The sequence below is a fragment of the Otolemur garnettii genome, unplaced genomic scaffold, assembly GCF_000181295.1.
Source record: "Otolemur garnettii isolate 467f Iridium unplaced genomic scaffold, OtoGar3 scaffold00034, whole genome shotgun sequence".
Taxonomy (NCBI): Eukaryota; Metazoa; Chordata; class Mammalia; order Primates; family Galagidae; genus Otolemur; species Otolemur garnettii.
In genome coordinates this window covers 13026387-13033204 of record NW_003852429.1, presented here as the reverse complement: position 1 = coordinate 13033204, position 6818 = coordinate 13026387, and positions in this window count along the sequence as shown.

Below are 6818 nucleotides of genomic sequence, written 5' to 3'. Positions count from 1 at the left end.
AAAGGAAGTCACCATAGCAGTGATGGTGAGGCCTTGTTCAGTCAGTAGAGTTCCCATCCCTGCGTGTGTGTTAGTGTGAGCAGGGGGTGGAGTGTGGAGGCTGCCACATCTGCAGTGTCACCGATCACATCTGTCACTGAGCACTGATTACTGATCATGCTAACGTGGCTAAAAAGAAATCAGGAGAGAACAAGCAGACAAACAAACCAAAATGGAAATCCATAACCTTTACTTGGGTGTAGACGGGGTAAGCAACAATGTACCAGAAGAAAATGTAGCAGTTACTTCCAGTTTCATATATATATAAAGAAAGAAAGAAAAAGAAAAGAAAAAAATAGAGCAAAGTCCTCAGCTGTGGTGGACAGCTATAAAGAAACACACACACACACACACACACACAAAAAAAAAAAAAGTAAGAGAAAGTTGTATATATCTATTGAGTAGTTTTTATATTTATTTGTAGAACTTCTTGCTTTTTAGTCTATATAGTGATGCAAATTTACATTAGAGATAACATAAATAAATACAAATTTAAATTTACAATATTTCTGTACTTTTATTTTGGATAAATATAAAGGCAAGACACTAACTTGTCACAGAACTCCCAAATACCAGGAAACTCGAAACACGGAGGATATTTGGGGGTAAAATTTTTATTGCTATTTTTTAAAATTATCACAGCTTTAAAAAATTCATGAAGAATTATGAATATTACTTTTGGGATAAATTTATCATTTATTTTAAATTATTTGTTCAAAGTTTTATGAATCTCTCTGGCAAAGTCAACAAAATATAATTATGTTTTTAAAAATATAACAGCAACGGACAAAACACAGCGAAGGAAACACACGTGCACCTCTCTTTGTCTACGGCAGCTGCCACTTATTCCTTATGGGCCAAATTTCAAAATTCAGGAAAATCGCACCATTCTTCAAGTACACCTTTCCCATTCTATTGAATTTAAACCTAAAAGATTTTGGCAAATGAAGAAAATAATTGAATATGTAAGCATACAACATTTGCATACCTAATTGCGAAACTCCTCAACTTCTCAAGTAACAAAACATCAGCATGTATCGTCAAATGAAACTTTAATTGCCATAAAATCCTGAAATTTAAAAATTAATAAAATGGAATATAAATCAATGGATTTGATGTAAAACATGAGGTTAGAACCTAGAGTCAACTGATCCTTTGCTTAATCCATTATTTCATGTCTATTTTAAATGAGGTTTAAATCTTTCCTATTTAAGGATCACATCAGACATTTTGATATGAAATCACTAACCTTTAAAACGGCTTACAATTGTAGCAAATACCTTATTATCTATTGATTAAGATAAACTAAAACATGGGCAGTATTAAAGAAAGTTAAAAATGATTCGTGAAGAATTTTTGAAAAAATGCAGACAGCAGACACATAAACTTCCAAAACTACTTCTTTGACATTAATAAAATCATTGCTGGTATCAGGCTGTTCAAGATATCACCCACCCAAAATATTGCCAAAATCCATAGGAATACCTTAACCTGGCACAAGCAGGTAGAGTTTTAAGCAGAAGGCCAGAGTGCTAAGAATCTTTTTTAATTTTTAACTATTGTGGGTGTGTATATAATAGTCGTATATATTTATGAAGTATACACATTTCTATGTAGGCATACAATGAGTAATAATTGATTCTGGGTAATTGTGGTATTTATCTCTCAAGCATCTAAGATTTCTTCATGTTAGGAACATACCAATTCCACTGCTTTACTCATTTTAAAGTCTACCCTAACTTACTGCTGACAATCATTGCTCTGTTTTGCTATCAGGTAGCGTTCCCTCTATCAAACTTCCTAAAACTTCCTATTGCTTCTGAAATCTAGGCCTGTTTTGAGGTGTTGAGTGCTCAGCTTCTGTTATAACTTGGTTCCTCTTATGCTTAATTTCTCTAAGGTATGACCTTCACAAGTTTAAATATTTTTAATATCTATAAATTATAACAATTTGCTATAAAATATATTTCTAAAAATTAGGCTCAGAGATATTTCATAAAGAGTGAAGCTATAAGTTCCATGTATATATTTTTTATCATTTATTGAAAAGCTAATAGGTGGACATTGTTCAAAAGTAGATATTCATACACATTTGAGATTCTTATTTTATCTAGTTTCATTATTTAATGAATAATAGCTTAAAATATAGAACAAAAAGAAACAGTAACATTAGAAAAAGAAATTGCAATGAATTTCTCTGGAACCTGGAAAAAATTAATCAGTTTAGTTTTTATTTAGTTTTTTAGAGATATCTTTTAAAAATCTTTTAAAAAACTTACATTTTGAAATAATTTTCGATATACAGAAAGGTTTCAAAGATGGCACAGAGAGTTCTTGAACACCCTTCAACTAGGTTCCCTATGGTTAACATCTTAAACCAGGAGGCCTCAAACTTTTTAAACAGGGGGCCAATTCACTGTCCCTCAGATTGTTGGAGGGCTGGACTGCGGGCCCCAGGACAAGTTGGGTGCTAAAAAGGACAGGCAGGTGGCAAAAACACCCAGTGGGCTAGATAAATGTCCTAGGCGGGCCACATGTGGCCTGCAGGCCGTAGTTTGAGGATGTCTGTTAAACAATTGTGGTACATTCATTGAATCTAAGAAATTCCCAAGGGTACTAATTGGTAGAACACTATTAGTATATACTATTACTACTAGTGCAGCCTTCAGAGCTCACTATTTTTCCCATTGACATTCTTTTTCTTATGTATGAAATCATAGCTGTGTACATTAATGCAGTCATGGGGTACAATGTGCTGGTTGTATACACAATTTGAAATACTTTCATCAAACTGGTTAACATAGAAAATTCAATACCTGGAAAGCAGGTTACACTTTGCAGAGCATTTTAAAACTTCAAAATTCTGTTTTTGACACATTTTCTAAAACGCACACGACCCAGGGCAGTTTGAGGAGTGCTACCTGGCCCTTCTTTCTTACTCAGAAACAAAGCTTTCCTGAAGCAAGAACATTGCATTGACTGCGAGTCATTGAATAAAAGCTGTTTGTAAACTTTAAACATAACGGATGTTTGTGAGATGCTCATTAAGATCCAGTCTTTGAAAAATCATGACGAACACATTTTGAGTTTTAAAAAACTGTCTCCTTTCAATATATGTCTTATCTTACAGGTACTTTAAGACAAATACTGTTCCCTAACAAGAGATGACACCATTCCTCTCTTTGCTGGGACGTTTGTCCCAAATTTGCCATGGTCTTTCCTCACCTTCCCCACATTTTGTTGGAATTTATTCCCATATTTTTCCTGTTTATTTTATTAAAATTTGCCATTGATGTTTTCCAATCCCTTAGAACTCTTCTCTCTCTTATCAAGTAAACTAATACTATGCACATATAAAAAACCAGTAAGAGAAAAAACACTAGAGTCTCCTTAATCCTTCTCTGATGACAACCGCTGCCAGTTCTCAAACATACAGATGTGCCTTCTCCAAACCGAGATTCTGCTGTAGTTCCACACACCTGTGGTTAAATCTAAAGAACAGCTTCTATATGCCCAGCCCAGAAGGCGGCAGTATGTGGACACCTCCAACAATGCTACCAGTAATAATAATATCATGATGAACAAAGTTATTTTTAACACAAATTATTAATAAAACAGGTGTCACTTGAATGATGTGTTAAATACTTCAGACAAACAACAACCTTCAATACCTTATTGGTGAGTGATCCCTTTTAACAAATGAGGAAGCTGAGATTGGCATTAGTTAAGCAGGCAACACCAAAGCCTCAGACTCATGGGCTTGGCCACACAACTTCCCTGTGCTATGACACATGGAGGTATCCTTACTTGCTTATCCGCTTGTCTCAGACCCAGAGTCTGCAAAACTCTGTTTGGCCACACATGCAGCTTGGATGGGTCTCCCCAGTGGTGACTGCTGCACCTCGCGCTGTGGGCTGTGGGCTGTGGGCTGTGGTCTTCATAAAAGGCGAGCAGGGCCCCTGTCACTGTCTCTGATCAAAATCACAGCCATCCTGGAAACCTGAGGACAATGGCTCCCACCCCAGGTCGTGTAGCAGAAGCTGTTAGTTCTGCTTCTTTATTATTTTGCATCTAAGTTTTCTTCTCAGTTCACGAGTTCTTGTTTCCTCAGGTTTTAAAGCAGACTCCACATTGTCTTTCTTCATTCTCCAGCTCCTATCAGCCCGGCTCAGAATGACGCCGCTCTGTGGTCAGCCGAGCTGATTTCCACCCTCTCACACGAGGGAATGACAAAGAACCATATTTACAACCAGCCCACCCAGCACCACTCGTTCCTACCACAAAACACAAACACTTGTAGATTGAAGCATCATCCTGGGTGGAGTTCTTGTGGTTATCCTGAGCCACGTGCATTTTAATAGGATCTCTTTCAAAAGAATTTTTTTTTTAACCCAGAAGAATAATTTGCAAAGTAATGACATAAATCTGGTAATGTACTTGGGAAAAATAGTGCAAGGATTCCCCTAAAGTTAGGACTTCCAGTTCAGCACAACTCCTATATATATGGATATCCATGTGTATATTATGCACACACACATATACACACACACATATAGATATAAATTGTAGAATCTGCCAAATTCCAAATGGACTGTTTAATATGCAAATGTTATATAAAATAACTCAAAATTTGCAAATTAAATCCTCTAATACAAGTTGTGTGTATTATGAAAATAGTCCAAATAAGTATTTTTTAAAAGAACAACATAAATTTAATTTAAAATGAAGTTTTAAAAATAGAAATTAATACAAAATGAAATCCAAATATGCACTAAGGGAGATTAAATATATGCATCTCTATATGTGATGGATTGGGTACAGGCATCGTATGTATGAATACATGAATAAAATATTTAAATTATTTATATGGTATTTTATAATATACTTCACGTGCATTTGCTTCACACACCCCCTCAAGGCCACTCATCTGTCTTGTGTTATTTGCCGGCGCTTTGTAAAATTAAATGTAGTAAAAATTGTCTAGTGACTATTTCAAACATGATTTAGGCTGCTGGTCTGTTTCACTTTAGGATATGGTAAAACCAGATTTTCAAAACCTCCACAAGTCTCCTGCCTCCCCCAGGGTATATCTCTCAACTGGGTCCTGAACATTTTACTTAAACTAATTCTTTTAAATCAACATGAGGGAGACATTTCCATTGTTCCCCAAAGCGTTAGTCTTCCTTTTGTTTATTTATTTATTTTTTGTTTACTTAGTGTTTTTGTATGGTGAGGGGTCTCTGTTTTGTGTGTGTGTGTGTGTGTGTGTGTGTGTGTTTTCCCCCCTCACTAGATCAGCCTTGCTAACTTTCCCTCAGGTGGCCCTTCAAGAACCTTTTAAAAGCTCAAACAAACAGGAGGAAAAATGTCAGCTTCCACGGTTGGCAAGACAACCAGGCCAGAAGGGTGGGAAACAGCCTCATAGCAGGCGGCCGGGATCAGCAGGCAGGAGCCGCAAAGAGAGCAGAGTGGAGGTTTCCTTTATTTCAACAGGTGCAAAGGAGATCTGAACAGCCCCACTTCCTGAAGGCTTTATCTTCATCTAATGCAGCTCTGCTGTGCCTGTCACTGCAGTAAATTCCTCTAAGGTCAGAGGCAAACTATCAGAGAAAGCACCAGAGCAGAAAGACAGGAAAGCACATTTATAAATACGGTACTTTGAACAACCCAATTATTTACAGTATTCTGTCTATCCCCTGCTCGTTGATGGTTTTCTCTTTATAAAACTCACAAACTTTGCCTCAAACACATAATCAAAACAGGTTGAGCTGGGTGGGTACTGTGATATGATACCACCCGGTGGAGATGATCACGAAATAACGCCAGAGTTATTCAGGGCCCTGGAGAGAGAGAGAGAGAGAGTGAAGTCAGCAAAATAGTCAGCACTCACATTGTCAATTAAAAGAGGTCCTAGAATTTCTCATATACCTTTTCTTTGCATTTTCAAGATTTCTAGTTATTTAAAGTAGCATTGGGGATTTGGAGGACTTCTATAATTCTTTGCATAACAGGGAAAGTGTGCAAGGTGCTGTGATTTTTCTAGACTTCTTCACGGGAGTGTCCACAGACCAGGGAGTCTGCCCTCCTGCCACCGGCGCCTGTCACGAGAGAAGCAGATGAGAGAACAACAGTTCTAGTTTTATTTACAGGAAAGCCGGCATTCCGGAGACCACTGAGTGTGTCTCCTCACAGAGCTGTTCCGACTCCTCTTTCCTCTTGTAACTTTTTATTCTCACAGTAAGACTCAACATCATTCATGTTCTTACTCATCATAGCAGAAGGCAAACAGCTTTCTCCTCACGGTTTACAAAGTTACACAATATCTTCTACCTTTACGTGGTTTTATCTTCCAAGCATTTTTATTCTGGACTAAATTCATAGTTAGTCAACACTTCTCTGGGTGTACAGAGTGCCTTAGTCCCTGACCAGTGCCATGGAATCTAGTTCCCCAACTTATCTATGACAGCAGCCTTGGAAATGAGTAACCAGTCTCCCGACGTCGGCTGTGGGTTCCTCTGGCCTTGTCAGGGCCTGACGGGCAGCGCCCTGCACTAATGACCATTCACGTGAATGGTGCCTGCTCACAGAAGTAGATATTGAAAGCCCAAACAACAAATGCAGCTGTCTCATCAGTTGGTCGGAAGTCATTAGGATATAAATAATCTTATTTTTCTACTATTATTGCCCTAAAATATATTTTGCTACATTTGTCCTCCCTAAATCTCAGGAATATCCTGGGAAAATCCCCTAGCTTCCTGGTCATTTCAACTCCTGCCTTC